The sequence below is a fragment of the Paroedura picta genome, chromosome 11, assembly GCF_049243985.1.
Source record: "Paroedura picta isolate Pp20150507F chromosome 11, Ppicta_v3.0, whole genome shotgun sequence".
NCBI lineage: Eukaryota > Metazoa > Chordata > Lepidosauria > Squamata > Gekkonidae > Paroedura > Paroedura picta.
The window spans coordinates 24,327,327-24,348,816 of record NC_135379.1 but is presented as its reverse complement, the minus strand read 5'-3'; the positions used below and the strand labels follow the sequence as shown (position 1 = coordinate 24,348,816).

At 43.1% G+C, this 21,490-nt stretch overlaps 1 protein-coding gene across 2 annotated transcripts in view; it reads left to right on the top strand.

Annotated features, from left to right (window-relative positions):
* The first annotated feature begins 19,069 nt into the window (after positions 1 to 19,069).
* Positions 19,070 to 21,490, top strand: part of THSD7A (thrombospondin type 1 domain containing 7A) — a 272,715-nt gene continuing 270,294 nt past the window's right edge. The window contains exon 1 of one of the 2 annotated variants that reach the window (XM_077302601.1): positions 19,070 to 19,141. The gene's annotated coding sequence lies outside the window, so the exon portion shown is untranslated. Of the gene's footprint in view, positions 19,142 to 19,269; positions 19,635 to 21,490 lie in introns of those variants that run through there. The other variant, XM_077302599.1, reaches the window with a different exon arrangement.

The window sequence follows — 21,490 nt, the reverse complement described above, 5'->3', positions numbered from 1 at the left end:
TGCCTGGCTCCTCTCCCCCACTTCAAGAAAAGAAAGGCTTGGCTCCCCCCCCTTCTGAACTACCCTAACCACGTGCAGAAGAGTTTCCTGTTTCAATGGGGAGGGGGGGGGAGAGGAAGACCCGAGTTCAAAGCGATTGACAATGGAATAAAGAAAGTAAGTGCAGACTCTGCCCTAGTGAAATCAATATGCTTAACACAGAAGAAGAAGAAGAGTTGGTTCTTATATGCCGCTGTTCTCTACCCGAAGGAGTCTCAAAGCAGCTTACAATAGCCTTCCCTTTCCTCTCCCCACAACAGACACCCTGTGAGGTCGGTGAGGCTGAGAGAGCCCTGATATTACTGCTTGGTCAGAACAGTTTTATCAGTGCTGTGGCGAGCCTAAGGTCACCAAGCTAGCTGCATGTAGAGGAGGAGCAGGGAATGAAACCCGACTCACCAGATTAGAAGTCCATACTCCTAACCACTACACCAAGCTGGCTCTCAGAAGTTACTCAGAAGTTAATTCTGCCTTGGATTGCACTGTTGGGCCACTCCCAAGTCGTAGTCTACATTAAATGTAGTGGCTATGGAACAGAAGGAGCTGTAGAGAAACGGCAAGCTGATGAACCCCAAAGTCTTAATAATTTAGTTAGACTGCAGCAAAGGTAGAAGAGGCCAAAAGCAGAATGAATGCTTGAGGAAAGCACACCTTTCTGTTAGTGATATAGCCCCACTACATTACCTGTAGTGATGTAGCCCTTCTCCTCTACTTGAATGCCTTGGTTTAGAAAGTTGGTCTTGGTCTCTTCATGGGTGATTCTGCTTTAGTCACACTCACTAAGCATGGGATGGCTCGCACCTATAATATTCAGCAGTGCTTCCAAGAGAAGGAAACAATAAGAACAAATTTCTAAAGTGCTGGATCATGCTTAGAGCCCATAGAACTGGGGAAGTCATATGATCTGTTTTCATATGGTGTTTGAATTAGGTTTGGATAGTGGAAAAGCCTAAAGAAAAACATTATCTAGAGCTTGTGGTGGCTCTCAACAGCCCCAAGTTTAAGGCAGCCTGACCAAAAAATCTGCATTCCTACCCCAGTCCAGTGATCGTGGCTCAAGAGCTCAGATGTATTATTGTTATTGTTATTGTTATCATCTAGCTTTATTTCTCGCCACTCTTGGAACTGGCTCATGGCGGGGTATAATTTCTCCGCAATAAAACCCTATTAAAACACACTATGACATAAAAATCATATAGCAAGAATCAAAAACCCCAAGGAACACGGCAGTAAACTCAACCTTCTAACCCCCCCAATAACATCTAAAAGGAAGTGGGAAGAGGGAGCACAGATGACACAAAGCCAAGTAAATATGCTCCCCATACTGCAAAAATTTATCAGCTATTTAAGTGGAGGGGCCCACAGTCCTCACACACAAATCCAAGACACTCTGAAATGGCAGTAATATGTTTTGGCAAGCATTTAAATATGCGGGTATTTTATCAAATGCAGCCATCTGAAGAAAAAGATCCCCTGCTACAGTTTCTCACTGAAACAGAATGAACAGGTGTTGTTTCATCATGTTTCGCACAAATGATTACCAAGAATTAGCATTTTCCACCTTCCTTGGATGAAGAATATCTTGCAAATCAAAGATTTCTGTCATAGGGATAGCGCTAATTTTGCCCTTCAACCCTTCCCCAAGCAGTTATTTGATCTCTGGCTTCTGGGGTATTGCCAGTTCCAAAGTCTGCCTGTGATGGATTTTGAGCAGACAGTCATATGACAGCGGAGCAGATGTGTGAAGAACAAAGGCCGCCTTGTCAGAGCCAATTGGTCCTTTCAGTGAGGACCCCCCTTTTCAATAGCAGCCATTTCAGTGTGTGGCCATTGGCAGCCGCCTAGATGAATTTGTTTGTCCAACAAATTTGTGAGGGAGTTGCAGAAATAATGAGCGGTAAGTGGCATAACTAGCAATTTATCCAGCCAAAATACCAAAGCAAATTTATTCATTCATCCGCAATATTTTCCTAAGTTCTTTGCCCGTTATGCTAAATTGCTCAGGAACAGAAAAAACAGACAATGATTCCTCTTACTTGAAATTACAGTAGAAATAAAATGAGACTTGTTCATCAGATTATAACAATTTTCAATGCAAGGCTTCTGCTGTATGTAATGCTCCCAGGTTTGATTTGTTTTTATCCTGGCTGCCTGATCATTTCTCAAGTGTAAGAATCATTCACTGGCTCTCTAGGCCCCAGGCATTTTCTAATTGTAGGTCACCTCCTAGGTCGAAGTAGCGGCATTGTATCCTTTATTTCAGGGGTGGCTGAACTGTAGCTCTCTAGATGTCCATGGACTACAATTCCCATCAGCCCCTCCCATGACCACAGGCAGGCAGGAACTCATGGGATTTGTAGTCCATGGACAGCTGGAGAGCCACAGTTTGGTGGCTGCTTTATTGTAAGCCACTTTGAACCATGAGGCAAGGCAGAATATAAATGTACTAATAAACAAATAAAACCGTCCCAGCTTGAGGGCACAAGTGACTATAATAACATGGGCTATATAGGCTTTGATAACTTAGGAATGCCATCTACCAGGTGAGACCTGGGGATCCCCCAGAATTACAGTTGATCTCCAGACTACAGGGATCAGTTTTGGAGGGTGGATCCGATGGCATTGTGCCTCACTGAGGTCCCTGCCCACCTACCCCCTGGGTCCATCCTCAAATCTCAAGGTGTTTTCCAGCCTGACTATAGGAATCCTACCCACCTGTCATGTGCCATTGGTCAGGGGCAACTTGGTAACCCTTGTCAGACTCTATACATACAAAATGAGGGAATGTGGTAGTGTGTGGGGAAAAAGATTTGTTGTGGGCAGGAGGAGGGGGTTGAAGCTTTTCTCCTCTCAGCATCCCCCCCAGCAACTGCTTTCTAAAGCTATATCCCCCTGCAAATGCAGTTGTCAGAAAGAGTTTTCAGGAGGAAAATATAAAAACGGAAAGGCCTCAGTTCCACACCCATACTGCACTTTAAATCTTTCCATCTGCTTTTGTAAGGATTCAGAAGGGACCCAAACTTGACACACTGGATTTGTGTCTAGTTTGGCTCTTAGACTGACTTGTGAATAAAAGTTCTCTTTTTCAGCTCTGCCTCCATCTGTCCAACTGGAAGTATTAAGCCCATGATCTACTTCTGTCTGATTGTTTGTGGTGGGGCACAAGAGTTTGCATGATATTAGACTATTGGACTAGGGCAGCCTTTCTCAACATTTTTACCATTAAGAAACCTCTAGTGCATACTTCATGCTTGAAGACATCCCAGAAATAGCACAACTGTGCTGAATATGGTTAAGAAGCGTGGCTGTGGGCATGCCCACCTGGAGCTCCTTCATTTCCTCCTCCCTCTAGGCCCATCATTGGCCATTTTGGGAGGGGTGGTTGGGTTGGCATGACCATCTGTTGTCATGTCACCCAATAAATGTTTAACAAATTAAACAAATATATTAAAATTTAATTAATTCCCACCCATTCAGGGCAGTCAAGAAACTCCAGGATTTCCCGAAGCTCAGGTGGAGAAAGCCTCGACTAGGATCTGGGAGATTCAGACCCAAATCTCTGCTCTGCCATGAAAGCTTTCTGAGTCAGCTTGGGCCAGTCACTCTAGAGGGTACTTTCACAAACATTAAATAACACACTTTCGAACCATTTTCAATGCACTTTGCAACTGGATTGTACACTGTGAAATGGCGAAAATCACTTGCAAACGGTCGCTGAAGTGGATGGAAACTGAATTATTTAGTATGCATTTTAGCCAAACCTACTATCCAAGGTGGTGGTTGTAAGGAGAAAATTGAACAGTCAATGAAGTCAAAGCATTTCAATGGTGCTACTATTGGTTTAGCACTTTAGAGCTCTACTTAGAATGTTTTTAAAAAATCCAATGAAGATCATGGGGCGGGGGGAGGTGGCACTGTTTGAAATGACCACAGCACTTCAGAGACAGCCCAGTAGTAGAAGGAAATTTACTGTATGAATCCCGTGGTCTTGCATCGCTTTACTTAAAATCGGGCCCACAGAAAATAACATCTGGTTTAGAATGGTACTGTGAAAATACTCACTGATAAGGATTGCACTCACTATTGTGCATGTCTAACCTCTGCAATCCTGAACTTTGAACTGAAATGACTCTGTATTTCATTTCCTTCCTCAGCTTTGGTTATTTGAAAGAACTGTGAAGGTCACTGCAATCTGATACCAGCACTTGGGTAGATCATTACAGACATTTCGAAACAAAACAAAAAACAAGCGCTGGGAGCTACAAGTGAGGGATTCTTCAGTCATTTTCCTTCCTGCATCTTTTTCAGTACAAACAACTTCCTCCTGCTACCCTCTGAGTTCTTTGAGGAACATGTATTTTTATCTATTTACGGAGCAAACAGTTTGGAGTTGTGATTTTGAGTAGAAAAGCAGCTGGAGGGAAAGGTGCAAGTGGCCTCTTCCTCCATCATTCTCTTTAGACCAGCAATTGTAACGTGGTGCCCACGGCCAATATGAGTCCTACCAACACCTTTCCTGATGCCCTCCAAGTGGTTTCAGAAAGGAGGTGAGGCTCTTTCCTGCACAGCTTCTGATTGGCTGCATAGATTCAAATAAAGTTGATCTGGTGGTCGCTCCTACCACAATTCTGGTTTTATTTTATCACCTCTCATTTGCAGTGTATTTTTAAAATTACCTCTCTTCTCACCTGCACTTGGACTTCCTCTGTGTGTGCGCATGGCTTTGCCTCCTCTGGCTGCCATTTTGTGGTTGTGCCTGTAGTATCGTGCTTGTATACATTACAACAGTGCCCACTACCCTCTTGATTTAGACTGTAGTTTCTCAAGCTCTATGAAAGACCTGTCGTGTATCATGTCTAGTTTAAATCTGAGAAAGACTGAGAATGACAGGGAGCTTTTAAGACACTGTATTAAAATAACTGTTGATTACTAGATCTTTTTGGAAGAGTCACAACATGCCATATTCCTCATTGGGACCAGAAATTCATATCTTTCCTATCTAATCTGTTGGATTATATGACACAAGAACAAATGTTATTAAATAACCAAAAATAAAATAAAAACAACAACAAAACATTTGAGGCTATCATGCTCATGTTCCAATCACTTGTCTTCCTCCTGAGGATTTGCAAAACACACGTTTGAGGTGAGGTGAGGAAAGAAGCAACTATCATTGTACTTTCTATTGTTTCATCTTTTCCCACTGTTATTGTTGATCAAGGTACTCATGAAAGCATTGCTATGTTCTCCTGGATCCATAGCTTCTCTTTTGTTTGCCAATGGTTCTGTGTAATGAAAACACAAGGAAACTCAAGCACAAAACTGAAGTTTGTCATCACTTAGAAGGAAAGTATTTCTGAATCTGGTAAGTAGGTGATGCATACTTGCAAACCTAACATTGTGATTTAGTGGATGGGCAGCTGGATTTGGACCAAGAAGACTGGAATTACTGACTGTAAACCTACACTCTATGTCATCTGCAGTGGGCCAAGAACAGAATGTTTAGGACTGAGGGTTCCTTAAGAGATAAACATTAGATCGTTTGAAGAATCTTATGTACTGCCCCGAGATGTCACAGTGAGGGGCGGTATATAAGATGAATGAATGAATGAATGAATGAATGAATGAATGAATGAATGAATGAATGAATGAATGAATGAATGAAGTCCCTACCCAATAAAGGAGACACACTATGAGCCCATCAGATAGTTTTGGGAAGGGCTGAATCTTTTAGTATAGTTTTCCATCTATTTTAGATGAGGGTTTTGTTCTAGGACCCAGATCTAGTCTCCAGTTCCTAGCACCCAGCAACACCCTGTTATAATATGAAGCAAAGTTTAAATGTTTGACACATCTAAAATTGGTTGTAGTAAGATATTTGCCCAAAGGGGAGATCACTCTCATAAATTGGGACAGAGTATAAATTTATGAACAATTCTAGCTATGAATCTGAAAGACTGTCTGCTAGGAACAGACAATTAATTATTCTGGCTTGCTGTATTTTTTGTTTATAATAGAAAAATGACTTCTCTTTTGCTGTAAAGGCAATTATTATTTTCTTGTGCATGTTACCTTTAAAAATACATTAGTTTCATGAAAAAGCTTTAACCATATGTCTGCTTACACACTTTAGAACTACTGGGCAGAATCCAGCACAGAATTAGGTGTTTTGTTACAGAAGGAACTGGCATTTCTCTGACTTGGGCACAACAAATGAAAACAAATGCACAGCAGATAAAATTAGTGTTCTTTTAATGAAAAATAATAGCGCATGGTTGTGACTCAACTAATAAAAGTGTGTGTGTATATGGATAATAGTGAGAGCAGGTTTAGTATATGAAAGCTTGCCAGTCTCATTATCGTATTTTATGATGCCCATTTAGATTCACTAGTACATAAAGAGAAATACAACTTCTAAAATGACAGAAATACAGTCTCATCTCAGGCATGATAAACTGAACCAAAAGAGCTGGTAGATCACTGAGGACAGGAAATGAGCAAAGTATATATGCTTTTGCACAAGTCATCATAATGAATATTTTAAAATGCCGTTTTTATATGATTGTTTAAATAAAAATGTGAAATATTGGCTCTTTGGGGAGTATTTATAGGCAGGGAATCCATACAATTTCTATCTCCAGCATTAGAAACATCTGATTTATTCAGTTGTCCTTTAGATCCTCAATAATACCGCCAGAATTCTAATTATTTCCTTAAATCTACAGGCAACTAATTGAAGTCAGTATTTACACAGCTTTATGATTAGGGGAGTCGTCTGGATGAATTTTCTAGCTGGTTAATAGCATGCCTTGAAGGAGAAGCAAGATCTTGCAGAGCCGCAATGGATAATGATGACTAAGTGTAAATAGCAGATAGTAGCTGGGAATGGGTAAAATAATAATAATAAGAAGAATATGCTGTTGAGTCGCAACCCATTCATGGTGACCCTATCCATGGTTTGTCCCTGGGAAGAGATGAGCAAATGTGGTTTGCCATTGCCTCTCTCTGCCTGTATACTTTTAATTTAAGACCAGCATTTCTTTATGCAATTTCTACTGTGTTCATAAATACAGTTAAATCAGCCAGACCTAGTGGTTCCCTTCCGCTTAGTGTTCAGTGTTCAAGGACAAGGCATTTCAGAAACTACTCTGCTCTGCCAAGACTGGCTGGAGCTCAGGTGAATTGAAGAACAGAAGCAGTGATCCACAGAGCATGGCAGAAGCTATTTCAGGTCAAGGTAGAAGTCAGGATTTGTGGGAGGGAGCCCAAGGTTAAGCAGAAGCATCAGGTTCAAGTGAGAAGTATTAGGCATAGGGTTGCCAGATCTAGGTCAGGACATTCCTGGAGATTTGGGAAGAGGAGTCTCCAAAAAGGTTGAGAATGGCTGGTCTATGCCGGTATATCTAATAGATGTGGGTTCCCTCCCCCACCATGCTAATAAAAACACATCTAGGGTATCCACAGTTTAAATAGGTGTTTCTGCAAGCCCCAGAACACATTTCTCCACAGTTTGCAGAAAAGGTACAGGCTTCTTTGCTATCTCAATTCTGTGTTACTTTCTTCTATTTAGCATGCCTGTTTCCATGAAATTCCATAAAAGCCTGCCAAAACTCGGCCAGCAATCTACACTTCCACAACAACAAAAAACTGCCCTTCTATCCTGATAAACAGGGTGATGCATTCACAGCATCTTCCCTTTTATAGCTTTGTTTCAGAGGGATCACAGGGGAGCATCTCGTTTTGAGGCCTGGCACTTTTATCTTCTTATCAACCGGAACTTCTGAGATGCTAATGCTGGAGTTGGCTCCACTTTCCTCGCAAGGAGCCAGTTCTCATTTGGGAATGCAGCTCCCCCAGAAGGATCAGTCACTTGTGTTGCTCAACTGAAGGGGAAGGTCTGCCCACTGTTTCCTTTATGACAGAGCTAGGCCATCCCTGACAGGTGTACAATCTAGGCACTGGCAGCAGGAAGGCAGGAGAACAGACCAAGCATGGCTTATGCCTGTCGTTGCATAATAATGACAGACTGGCACAATCACCAGCTGAGTCCTTGGGATATTGGCAGCGCCACTGGGCCCTGGCTTGCTCCAAGCATATGTAGCCCAGCAAAATTATTGTATCCTCCCGCCCCAATCACATCGAAATCTTTACCAATAGATTTATTGTGTGTGTACTTCAAACAAAACGGTTGCCTATTCCAGTTCTACAATTTATGATTATCTCACTGCACCTCCAGGCATCAGAGGTGCAAGGGGAAGACACAGATTGCCTGCATGGAAATGTCCTACAAAATTCTACATTACTACTGGGGGAACTTGATCTGTTTAGCCTAGAGAGGAGATGACCGAGAGGGGTGTCTGATAACCATCTTCAAGTATTTAAAAGGGTACCATATGGAGGATGGAGCAGAATTGTTCTCTCTTGTCCCAGAGGGACAGACCAGAACGAATGGGATGAAATTAATTCAAAAGAAATTCCATCTAAACATCCGGAAGAAGTTCCTGACAGTTAGAGCGGTTTCTCAGTGGAACAGGCTTCCTCGGGAGGTGGTGGGTTCTCCATCTTTGGAAATTTTAAAACAGAGTCTAGATAGCCATCTGACGGAGAGGCTGATTCTGTGAAGGTAAAGGGGTGGCAGGTTACAGTAGATGAGCGATTGGGATGTGAGTGTCCTGCCAAGTGCAGGGTGTTGGACTAGATGACCCATGAGGTCCCTTCCAACTCTATTATTCTATGATTCTATACTATAAGCTAGCAATCCCCAACCTGTGGACCGCAGACCACATGTGGTCCGTCGACTAATTGGAGGTGGGCTGCAAAGGATGCCTTCTCCCCCCCGGCCCTTTAGTTCATCCCCACCCCCCGGCCCTTTACAACACACTTTGGGTGTCATTGTCTCCCATCACTCCCAGATGGGACTATCTTGTTGCAGAGAAACAAGCTCAGGGTTCCCATTGATTTGTCATTGTCATGAGTTAAAATTTCCATGAAAATAAAATGTTCCTTATGTTCATTGTTGTGGCGTGTCTGTATCTTATTTTGAAGGGATGTTTAAACATTACCATAGCGATCAGAGAGCGTTAGGGCAGTGGTTGAGAGTAGAGGAGTAAACTACCCCCCCCACCGGGCCTCAGTTAAAGGCGTTGAGTGGTCCCCGGTGATAAAAAGGTTGGGGACCACTGCTATATGCAATACTTGTGTGGCACTGTAAAAGCTCAGGAAATGTAGAATGTGTGGAAAGACGCCCTTCCTCTCTTTTGCTGAATAATAGTGACTTGCAGGGCAGTGCCAATATCCTGAAAGACTAAAACATTCCTTTACTAGTTTCTCCATGTTGTAGACTTTAATGTCATATTTGTGTCCATTTATTCTTTGGCATACAAACTGACCTGTTTGTCTTAGGTAGAAGAGCCCAGTATTGCTTGTGGGCCCATAACCAGTAGATGGGGAAGAGAGAACCATTGGATGCCTTTCTAAGCTTCTTGGAAAGATGATAGGAAAATGTAATAAATAAATAGTAGTGTGGAACTATCATAGAATGTCTGAGATCCAGACATTTCTTAGGAAAGGACCTTGAAAAGTTTTAGAGATGTGTAAGTTATTAATGGAAGCCATTTTGGCAGCATTCTGATGTCATGAATCTGATTGAATGCTAGGCTTATACCCTCCCTCTTCCCTTCACATGCTTTGTGGAGAATGAAGGCAGAGGTCATCAACTAACTCCATTTAGTTTAGGCATCAAAATATGGGCATCTCAACAAACTGAGGTTTGACTTTGTTCATGTGCCAGCATTTGGACATTATGCCTAGCTGGAGTTAGATGAAGACTTCCTTCTTCACCATCCAAATGCAGCATGAGGGAACAACTAGGGGGGGGGGGAGTGCTTAAGCAGTTTGATGTCTGTCATAAACAAATGGATGTTTGTGATATCTGAATGCAGTCATCATGTATTAGCAACTTAATTTGAAAAGTGGTCACTAAAAAAAGGTATTTCACTTGGCTTCTTCCAGTACGATAATCAAATTCTGGGTTTTCTTCCGATTCGTAATTAATATGTATGGACACAACCAGAAATATATGCTACACTATCTTAGACAAGTTGTAAGACACTGAACAGTTATTTAAGGCAATTAAATCCCTATACTAGATTGTCTAAGTATCTCCACCCCTTTCCAGGGTCATAACAAAAATCTTCTAAGTGAATGTATAATCTACTTTGAGTCTCAGTGAGAAAGATGGACTATTAGTGCAGTCAATAAATAAACAAATAACAAATTTCACTGTAATGCACAATATTTAATTATTCATACATTCATACTAGATCAGCTGATTCCCTTCGCTGTAATACTATTCCAGGCCTCCAGGTGGTGCTAATAATGTAGAAGAGAGCAAAGAATATAAAACGAGGAGAAAACATTAAGAGGCAAAACTGAGCCCAGCAACGCAATACATTCTACCTGTGGCGACGGTTCAGCTGTTTTAGGAAGAAAAATAAAACTAGAAATAAATGTCAGTTACTTGCCTCTTTTGTGGTGGGCTGCCTTGAATAAATCGCAACTATTGTTCCGCTCCCCAGACAACCTAGATGCCATGTAGACAGTTCCCATCCAGGCAAGGAACAACAGCAGAGGATGGACGTGTTGGACAATATTTCCTCTTAAAGCCATGTACTCCAGTTGCCTATCTCCACATAGGAGAAGGGAGAGAGGGGCTCGTCCCTCAATCTGTAACAAGGGCAAAGAAAGGGTGGCCATTTCCTTGGGCCCAGAAGAAGTATATAATGATGCATGCTAAGGAGGATGTGTATGACCCCCCCCTTCAGGATAGAGCTAAGTGTATGGTGGCCACAGGTTCCATCTGCCCCCTCCTCCCTCTATGAGATTGTATTGGGGGAGAATGGTATTGAATTAGTATCGACTTGTTTTTTTTCTGCCGTATCTTCTCTTATATTTTTTTATTTGTATTTTATGTCTGGGGTTTTAAGAGGAGTTTTATTGGGGATTTTATGCAGATTTTGTAATCTGCCACGAGGCATTTGGGAGTGGCAGGTAAGAAATTGAAGTAACAAATAAATAAATACATAAATTAAAATAGTGTTATTATTCCTCTCATTATTTATGTCATTACCTTTTAACCCAAATAACTACTAGAAGAAGAGTTGTTTTTTATACCCCACTTTTGACTGCCTGAAGGAGTCTCAAAGCAGCTCCTTTCCCCACAACAGACACCCTGTGAGGGGTGAGGCTGAGAGAGCCCTGTCAGGACTGCTTAGTCAAAACAGCTTTATCAGTGCTGTGACAAGCCAAAGGTCACCCAGCTGGGTGCATGTGGAGGAGCAGGGAATCAAACTTGGTTTGCCAGATTAGAATCCACAGCTCTGAACCACTACACCTTGCTGGCTCCATAGTATAAGGGTGCAGTCAGATGTGAAATTAGCTAGTTGTGTCTCTGGTTGTCTCATTTAGTCATCAAACATGAAAAGCAACTCAGATGGGTGTGTGAGATTTTGAGTAACGAAACAGACTGGGGCGACAGAGAAAACTAAGTTGCATCTTCTTGGTCCTTCCACTCAGGCTTGAGGTTTCCTATTGAGCTTCATGACTAAATGTGATATACCAGAACAAAGTCATTTTGGATCCGTTTTAGTTTAAGAGCCATTTCAGGTGGCTGCAGGCAGCTTAAGCAAGCTATGTTCAGCACACAAGCATAGCAAAATGTATCACTTGGTGTGCTCAAGACTAAAATCCATTGTTCTGAGTTCTGTGTTAGACATGTTCAAGGTTGCAGCATACGCTAGACACTGGCAGTGATCATGGCCAGCATAAATAACAATGCATAGCTTGATTAGATAGATTTCAGCACATGAGTAAGATAAGCATTTACCAAAATAGAGCTGATAACAAAGAAAAAAAGAAGTGAATAAGCTCTTGTATGAGTTGTGGGTAGGTCAACCTTGTGGAATGCCCAGTGATTTTTTGTCATTGTGGTAGTGTGATGCATATATGTAAGAGACCCAAGTTTAGATTGTAGAATCAAAAAGTAATGTGTGCATGCTTGATAACATGCTCTTCCATATGCCAATGCCATAGTGTTTTGGACAGGTAGCTGTTTGGCTGGGGCCTCCTTTTATTGCAATAAAAGCTACTCTTTGCTTAAACAGAATCTCCCTGTTGTGGAGAAGGGCATGCCAGACAATGGTCCCATTTGGACTACAAGTAGGGATTGGAACGTTTTGGCTGGACATATCCAGTACTGATTATATCACGCTGGTTCCCCTTAAATGGATTTTTCTCTGTAAAAAAATGATAATTTTCTGTTCATTCCAGCTTTCTGTCATACACATTGTCATACTGACAACAAATTATCTGTTCCTTTAGATCCTAATTAGAATAAAAACATATAAGTAGACAATGTAAGATGTATAATTTAAGGCAGGTAAATGCATGAAGTATAACTTTAATAAGCCCTTGTTATTTTAATAACTATGGAGATCCAAAAGATGAAAGCTCGTTCTGTGTTATCGCTATTATCTTCAATCTTTTGAAGTTTTCTGAATGATTCTTGTGATTCTAGAAAAAATGTGATACTAATGGTTTATAATATTAAAAGAGTTTAATTTTCACTAAAAGCATCTTTTTAATATTTCATTTTTCACAATCCCACACTCCAAACTGAACCACTGTGACCTCAGTTTAGGCACCAGCTTAGATGTGAGGAGACACATGTGTCATAATGGGACTGCTTCTGAATCCCTACAACAGCATCACCTTGAGAAGAGGTACACCCTTCTAAGGATGTGCCTCCCTGTGTCACGCCAGTTTCTCTTGTACTGCAGTTTAAACCGTATTGCAGGAAAAGCCATGCCAGCCCAGCATCTGACAGGCTGCTGCACAAACACAGGCATGCATGCACACATTTTATTGCACCAAAAGGGTTTTTGACACCAGTTTCATTGGTTGTCAAACTCTTGGACCGTTTATGCACTGGAGGTTTCATGCTGGGCGGCAGACTGGAGTTTCAGTCATAGCAGGTTGCCCCACCTCTTCCTGCACCCACATGGGGGAACTTTTGGCCTGGTGCACCTCATCCATCCCCAATTTGTGCTCCTGCACAGGATCTGGGGCAGTGAAGTTCCCAGTGCATAAATGGTCTTGGTGGGGCCTGTTTATTTCTCAGAATTACAAGTGACGTCCAGAGTGCAGAAATCAGTTCCCCTGGGGAAAATGGCATATTTGGTGGTGGGCAGGAATGTTTCATATGGCATTATACCCTGTTGCTGTCCCCCTCTTGCCCAAACCCTCCCCTCCCCAGGGTCCCCAAAAATAATATCCAAGAATTTCTATATCCAGAGTTGGCAACTGCATGGCAAATATGACCCACCTTTCATTTTATCCTCTCCAAACCCCTGGGAGCAAAGATAGGGTTGCCTAAGGTTTTTGAATTACATGGCAAGACGAGACTTGAACCTTGGTTTCTTCAGAGCTCATCCTAGTTCAGTGCTCTAAAACTACATCACTATCAAAAATATATATATTCTTAGTTAAATTAAACTCAGTCTTTATCACACTAGGGAAATCTTTGTTATATTCCAAACAAGGTAAATGTTGTAAAGATCAGAAAATGTTGTAAAACATCCACTTTTATTTCTTGACAACACACCAAACACCGACTGCAACATCTGCGGAAATAAGATCGTTTTTATAACAGAGCCTGTTTCTTTCCTCTCTGCCACTGGGAAGAGGCAGCACGTATAAACACAAAATGTACATTACAGCCAATATTACTACCCAATGCAGTTGTGCTCTAAAAATAAAGTTGGGTGTGTATGTGGGGGTAGGGTGGGGGTATTTTCCTGTCTGGCAGAAGTCCTTCACACCTCATATATATATATATATAGGAACCTATCCTATACTCCGGGGAATGGTACAGGAAGGCCTGGAGGATCATTGTCCATGGGGTCGCGATGGGTCGGACATGACTTTGCACCTAACAACAACAATCGTATACTATTGTTTTATATACTGTAAAAGTCCGATCCTAAACAGGATTAAGACTCACTTGAGTTCAGTAGAGCTTATTTTTCAGGAAGCATGTTCAGGACTGTAGTCTAAATCACTTTGGTTTACATAAGAATTATTTACATTTTTGCCTCTATTATCACCCTTTGGGATATATCGAAGTTCATTAAAAACAAGAATGCATTGTAAAATACAGACAGTTGCATCATTATGTGCCAGTTTAGTAATATCTAACTAGTGTGATATTTCTCACTTTTTAATATTTTACAGCAAAGTTCCCAACAATTATGAAAATGCAAGTGGATTATTGCAGCTTCAGAGGTGGGCAAATATTACTTTCATCTTTCCTTTACTGATCCCATCGGAGTTTGTGGGCTAGCAGCCTATGGCAAGTTCAAGGGGAGGACAAGTTTAACAGGCTGGATACGTTCTCTTATGCTCCTCACAAAATTCCCTGCAAATGCATGTTTTCTTAACAAATACAACTAGTCTGTATTGGTTGCTAGGCCCGTTGATTCAGCACCCTTACAATGCCTGTCTGTTACTGCTGTGCAAAAGAATTATGGCAATGGTTGTGAGAAGGCCAGTGGTTTTATGTTCTGGTGCTTGAGGCTCACTTTTCACGCTGACTTCCCCTTTGTATTTCCTAATGGGAATAAAATTCTTGATGCTCTCTTCTAAATTAAAAATAATCCCTCATAATATCCTACCCCACCCTGCTGGTAATAAAAGAGTCCAAGAGAAGAAAGTGGGCACATTTGCTCATTTATTGACAGCTAACAAGGGACCGCCTATCGCCCTATGCCCCCCACAGGGTTTTATGCTCTGCGGGTACAAATTTGTTGGTCATACCTGGCCCCAGGGAAGCACACCTGGCCTCGGCCAGGGCCAGGGCCAGGGCCTTTTCGATCCTGGTCCCTACCTGGTGGAATGAGCTCCCGGAAGAGCTACGGACCCTGCAGGGGCTTTCTGCTTTCCGCAGGGCCTGTAAGACAGAGCTCTTCTGCCAGGTTTATGGTTGAGGCCAGCACCTTAAGGAAGAGCTGGACTCCCCCTGGACTATTCTTGGTGGTGATATGTAGTGAAATGATTAATGACCCCTTTGCCCCCTGTGCTGTGGGTGGGTTGGGCTAGGTTGTGTATGTTCTGCCACCACTTGGCTTCCTGTGTTTGGGTTTTTTAGGTTTTTAAAACAATTTTATTGCATTAGGGGAATTTTTTTATTGGGGATTTTATGTGTTATGACCCACCACGAGACTTTTGGGAGTGGTGGGCTAGAAATCCAATAATAATAATAATAATAATAATAATAATAATAATAATAATAATAATAATAATAATAATAATAATAATAGGGTATTTTCACACATGCTGAATAATACACTTGCAATCCACTTTCAGTGCACTTTAGCAACTGGTTGCAAGTGGATGTTCACAATTTGCACAGTAAAATCTAGTTGCAAATGCATTGAAAGTGGACTGAAAGTGAACTATTCTGCATGTGTGAAAGTAGCCTCCTCTATTCATCACATACAAGAAAAGAGAAACAGTCTCTTTGACAAGTCTCTATACTTCCTTTTGCAATGAAGATCTATTAATATGAGTAGGATACATTCAGCAGAGTAACCTCAGTCGTTCTGTAGAAAATAGACTTATGGTGGAATAAGTCCACCATCTGTTCCAGAAGAAACAAGATTAGAATTGATCTTGAATGAGACTGCGTTATATTCGTAGAACAAGAGACACATCATTAGTGCCTGGAGTTGTTGGGTAGTACTCTTTCTGCCTTTCTCTAATTAACAAAACATCTGTGTTCTATATACCTGTTTATTTCAACACAATCCTACTTTTAAGGGGCTTGCATATTTATCGGCAGATTTGCATAATGTATATATTTTATTTTTTAAAAGAAATAAAGCCAAAAGACAACAGATGTTTCCTGCTTACATTCTAGGTGGAATGTAAATCCATAATAATGAGATAAGGGATCTAGTTGCCCAAAATCTTTAATTCAGATTGAAGAAACACTGAGGAGGGATAATTTAGCAGAACCAGATGTTTTGCAGATACTGCCTTGAGAAAGATTTCCACAGCAGTCAAGTTCTTCATCTGCAAAACTATTGTGAATCCTATGAACACAATGTTTAGCACTTTATAATTTAGCACTTTATAATTCTGCAAGCTATATTATCAGTAGTTTTGTATTTCTGCACGTTTCTAGAATTACTGAATTTTTTTGTACATCCAGATATTACAGTTGTTCCATCTATGTTCTTGCTATGTAGTTCTGGTAGAACTCCCCAATGAGCATAACTCCCTGGTTAAAGAAATCTCTTTATTAAGGAAGAAATGAAACAGCACTACTCCATCTTTGCTAAGACTGGAGTTCCTTACAAGTTAGTCCTATAAAACCCACACACTCCCCTCCACCGCAAAGCCTGCTTTAGGCATAAAAACTCCAGATGGAACTCTCCTTGCTTCCCATGCCCCCCCCCCCCCTTTCTGGACTGTTGGAGCCACGAACAGGTATTCAGGCAGTAGGCTGAGATGCCTTTCTATGCCAAGGTCAGTGATAAGAAGCTAGGCTTCAAATGAGAAGGTACCACAGATTTATTGCAGCAACTTCTGCTCTCAGGAATGGCATCTCCACAAGGCCCCAAAGAGCAGATTGTGACACCCAGGCTAAAGGCAATAGAATAATACATAATAGCAAGCAATTAAAAAGTACAGCACTAAAAAGCCCCCTAGCAGAGGAATTAACAGCCCCAGATCATGGCAAGATCTTGTGATCACAGAGTCTTGACACTTGCTTCAGAATGGGAGTACCCCTCAGTATCACGGAAGTCTGCGCAACTTCTTCCAAGGTGAACATTTCTTTGCTTGAACATCTGCTGCATCCAATTGGACAGGAATCAGTATAGTCCTAAGCAGAGCTGCTGGTGGAAAGTGTCAAGTCTCAGCTGAAAGCAACCCTACAGGGTTTTCAAGGCAAGAGACATCCAGAAGTTGTTTTCCATTGCCTGCCTTTTCCTAGCAACCCTGGAATTCCTTAGTGCTCTCCCATCCTAGTATGAACCAGGGTCAACTCTGCTTAGCTCCTGAGATCTGATGTGATCAAGCTAGCCAGGACTATCCAGGCCAGGGCTCAGCTACATCCTTCTAAATATATTGAAGTAAATGGGTTTGGAAGGGTATAACTCTGTTTAGGATTGCACTATTTTGTGATTATCAATCTGTTCTTCAGTTACCACATTCAACCTATGTCTTCTCTGCAAAGCCCTTGCAAAAATACAGATCATATGCAAAGGATAACAGTTTCTGCCACCGTAAATCAATTTTATAATGCTACAGTTGGCACGTCTGTTGTTTACTGCAGTTGGTCTGTACATTAAGTGATTGCATTGTGCAGGACAATCAAGTAGAGGTCAAAGAGAACTACATAGTACAAGACAGAGTGACAGCTCTCATGCCTGTATCTATCTACTCTCCGGATCCTTCCCCTTCTGCTTACCTCCTAGCCTTCATTGTCTTCATAAATCGACAGTCAGGTCCCTTGTCCTTTCTCTACAATGGTGTTCAAGAGCCTCATCAAAAGCATTATGCATCAAAGAGGCTGGGAAGGGATAATACATGCTGGAGCAGTAATGTCACCTCCCTGATGGTGGCGATGATGGAAGAAATGTCACCAACTTGCAGCTGGCTCGCCTCTGTGTAGTGGCCCTGAACTACTTTGGTGCTTTGTGGTGTGCAGGCAGTGTCCTATTCATGTCCAGTTCTTAGGTCTGAGAGGATCTAGGAGGGAGAACATGATAGCAGAGTGGGTGGGGAGATGAACTCACAAGGGGGCACTCACACAGCAGCATCTGAAATTACACTGGAGGATCCACGTGTGGTTGGATGGTGCATTTTGAAATCATTTATCTCCCAGATTTTCCTGTCCACATAGAGGTTATGTTCTAACGTTTTCCTGGCAGAAGAATGCCTGTTATGTTTCCCCCCAGTTTGAGGTGTTCAGTATTATGAAGTCATGATGTCAGGGATCTCACCTGAAAGAGATATGATGCCATTTCACAATAGTGTAATTGACCAGTAGAGCAATGTCAATTTCAGTTTTGTTTCAAATGGCCTGTGGTAATACAAAATGTGTATTACGACAAATATCACTGAGATAATGTAGCATAAAATATAGTTTAAAAATGGTCACATATCACAGAGATATGCGCTAACTGTGTGTACAACTCATGTAGTTGTGCTTCATTGGCCTAGTTTGGAATGACCCATTTGCAGCAAGTAATACAAAACTTACTTGCACCATGCCGTTTTTATTGACTAGCATGGGCACATAGTGGCCCCCCTCTAACGCACAGAATTATCAAAATCACTGGCAGTGTTTTTACACGATGATCTTCAGAGCTGCTTCCCGGCTCCCCAGGAATCTCAAGTGCCCTGCCCCCGCCTCAAGACGGATAGGAAAGTTCACAGGCCGCGGTTTAAATCCGAGCCAGATGACGCTGCCCATGTAGGGCTTGGTGGGACGGGACGCCCCACTTCCAGGAATACAAATGTCGCAGTTGGCAGCCTGTCAGAGTCCCGCGGCCCGGGAGTTTCCTTGAGTCGCTCCTCAGAGACCCCTTGCAGTGCGCAAGCGCTGCGTGTCAGTCCCGGAATTGCGCTCCGGGTGTGAACGAGCCGCCCTTGCCGACCTCGCGCGGCGCTCCGTTAAGCGACGGGGCTCCACCAGCGCGCAAGGGGGGAGGGGGGGCAGGATGACACAGGGCCCCCTTCTTCTCCAACATGGGCGCGCGCACATACACGCCCCCCCCCCCCCCCCGCTGCACAGGAGCGCGGGAAAGGGGCGACCCTCTTAGCGAGGCCGGGCAAGGGTGGCGGGGAGCTCGTCCGGCCCTTGGCGAAGGCAGCGTCAGGGGAGCGGCACTGGCGGGAAGCGGGCGCAGCTGCATTGCGGCGGGCGGGCGGGCGGCGCGTGACTGGAGCGGGACTCGCTGAGCGGGCGGGCGGGCGAGCGCAGCCTTGGGAGAGTCGGACGCCGGACGGCCGGCCCGCGGGAAGCCGCAGCGCGCACGTGAGTCCTGCTCGGCCGCGCGTGGGAGGGGCGGGCAGGACTGGCCTCGTCACCTGCCCGGCGGTTGAGGGCGGACTTCATGGGGGGGGGGGGCGGGTGGAGTCGAGCCACTGAGTTGGGGTCGCTCGGAGAAGAAGGCGAGCCCGGCGGGAGGTTTATGGCCTCGGCCTCTCTTGAGGCCCCCAGCAGGACGCTAATTAAACAAATAAGCGGGGGGGGGGGGTCTCCTGGGCCCGTCTGCCCTCTGGGGGGCCGAAAGGCAGCGCTGACCTCGGTGGACGTCGGGCATCCATGGCCTTCGGAGGGTCGGACGCTGCTTCGACGGCGCTGCGGGCTTCGCTCCCTCCCCCGGGATGGCTTGGCCTTGCTAGGCGCGCTCCGCATCCTGTGCCCGTTCGCGGCAGTCTACCCCGAGAGTGTGCAGGACAGCTCAGCTTTGCAGTCCAGCCCCAGGAATAAATATCCTGGAGTTCAACGGGACACACACTCCTTAGTAAGTATGACTAGGAAGATTGCCGCCAAAGTAGTCCTTTTACAGGGATCTGTACTAATATAGGAGATGCCGCTGGTCTCCTCCTCTCCCCCCTTGTTTTTGGGAGGCACGCTAGATGGTATACATTAAACTGGGGTGGGGTGGGGGAGGTCAGGTTTATGGTTGGGTCTGTTTTATTTTTATTTTTCCTTGTGCTAGTTGAGCTGCCTTTATTCTAAAATACCCTGGCCTGGATGATAACTTCAGCTTGGTCAATTACCTTTACAGTTGTGTTCAGTTTAGTTTGTAGTGTGTTTGAAGTTTCACAAATACAAATCATGGGAAAGCTGCAGTACAGATGGGAGAACTTTAGGGGCTAGGAATAAGAGCTGGTTGCTTTTATTCCCTGCCTGTGTCCACATGCCCTTGGATAGCCCCCTAGCAGGTAGACATTTGGCAGGTGCACTTCCCCATTTTGTAGGTGAAAAGTGACAAAACAAATTGTTTCACATTACAGTACTGTGAAAGTTTGTGCAAGTTCTTGTGTTTACTTAATGTTTAAAGAATGCCATGCATTCAAGGCAAGATGTTGTATTGTATGATACTGAGACAGTTTCAATGTAAACCACCCTGAGCTGCGAGGTAGGGCGGTATATAAATATAAAAATAAATACATTAAAACACGTTACAGTGCCTTACGAGGTACAGTTTCTTAGTCCATTTGCCTTAAGTGGACATCCAGGGAGTAACTTTGCTTATGATAGTCCTGTATATCTATTGAATTTCTGCAGCTGTTAAAAATGCAGAACTACAAGTAGAAGAGGAAATAATAATATATATTATCGATAGGATGAGAAAGGAAGTAATATTTTAAAATAATAGAAGGGCATGACAATCTCATCAAAATAAAGGGTGGGGGATCATTTTGTATTTTAGTGAGATGGTCATGCCCTATAATTCCTTGCTTTCCGTTGAATGCGAGAAAATGAGCACTGCCTCTGATTCATGTAATTTCATTCTGAAATATATTTTGTTTGTTTGTTTGTTTGTTTGTTTGTTTGTTTATTTATTTATTTATTTATTTATTTGTTTATTTATTTATTTATTTATTTATTTATTTATTTATTTGTGTAAACTGCTCAGGGCGGTCTACTTAAAACGTCATGAATATACATAGAAATCTAGTGACAGTAACATCACAGTGGTTCAAAAATTGAACATAATTTAACAAAATACTATAACAGATTCATAATGTGACAACAACTCTCAACTTTTAACATGAACCCGTGAGAAGTCAGCATGGCTCGGATCATGGAGGGGATGTTTGGGGTACTAACAGATATTGTTGAGTCAGCCGACCTCAACCAAATGCCTGGTGAAGGAGCTCCCCTTTACATGCCCTTTGGAATTGTGGTAGTTCAGGAAGGGCCATGATCTCTTCAGGGAGCTTGTTCCATCAGGTTGGGTGAGTTGCCAAAGTCTAATCTAGAGGTGACTCGTCACATAGATCACTGTGCTTAGGTGTTCTGCGACCTAGTAGGGTGCTAGTAGCTTGGCTTGGTGTAGGTGGTAAAAGAGCTGCTTTTGATCTGTGCTTCCATGGAGAGGAAGGCATCAAGGATCACACCCAGGTTTCTGGCAGGGTGAGCTACCGACAGCTACATCCTGTCCAGGTTGGGTAGGTGCACTTCTTCACTTGGTCCCTTCCTACCCAGCCACAAGACCTCTGTCTTTGAAGGGTTGAGCTTCAGACGGCTCTGTTTGAGCTACCTTGTCACTGCTTCCAGGCATCTGGGTAAGGATTCTGGGGGAGAACCAGGGCTGTTGTCCATCAGGAAGAAGAGCTGGGTGTTATCTGCGAATTGGGGGCAACCCAG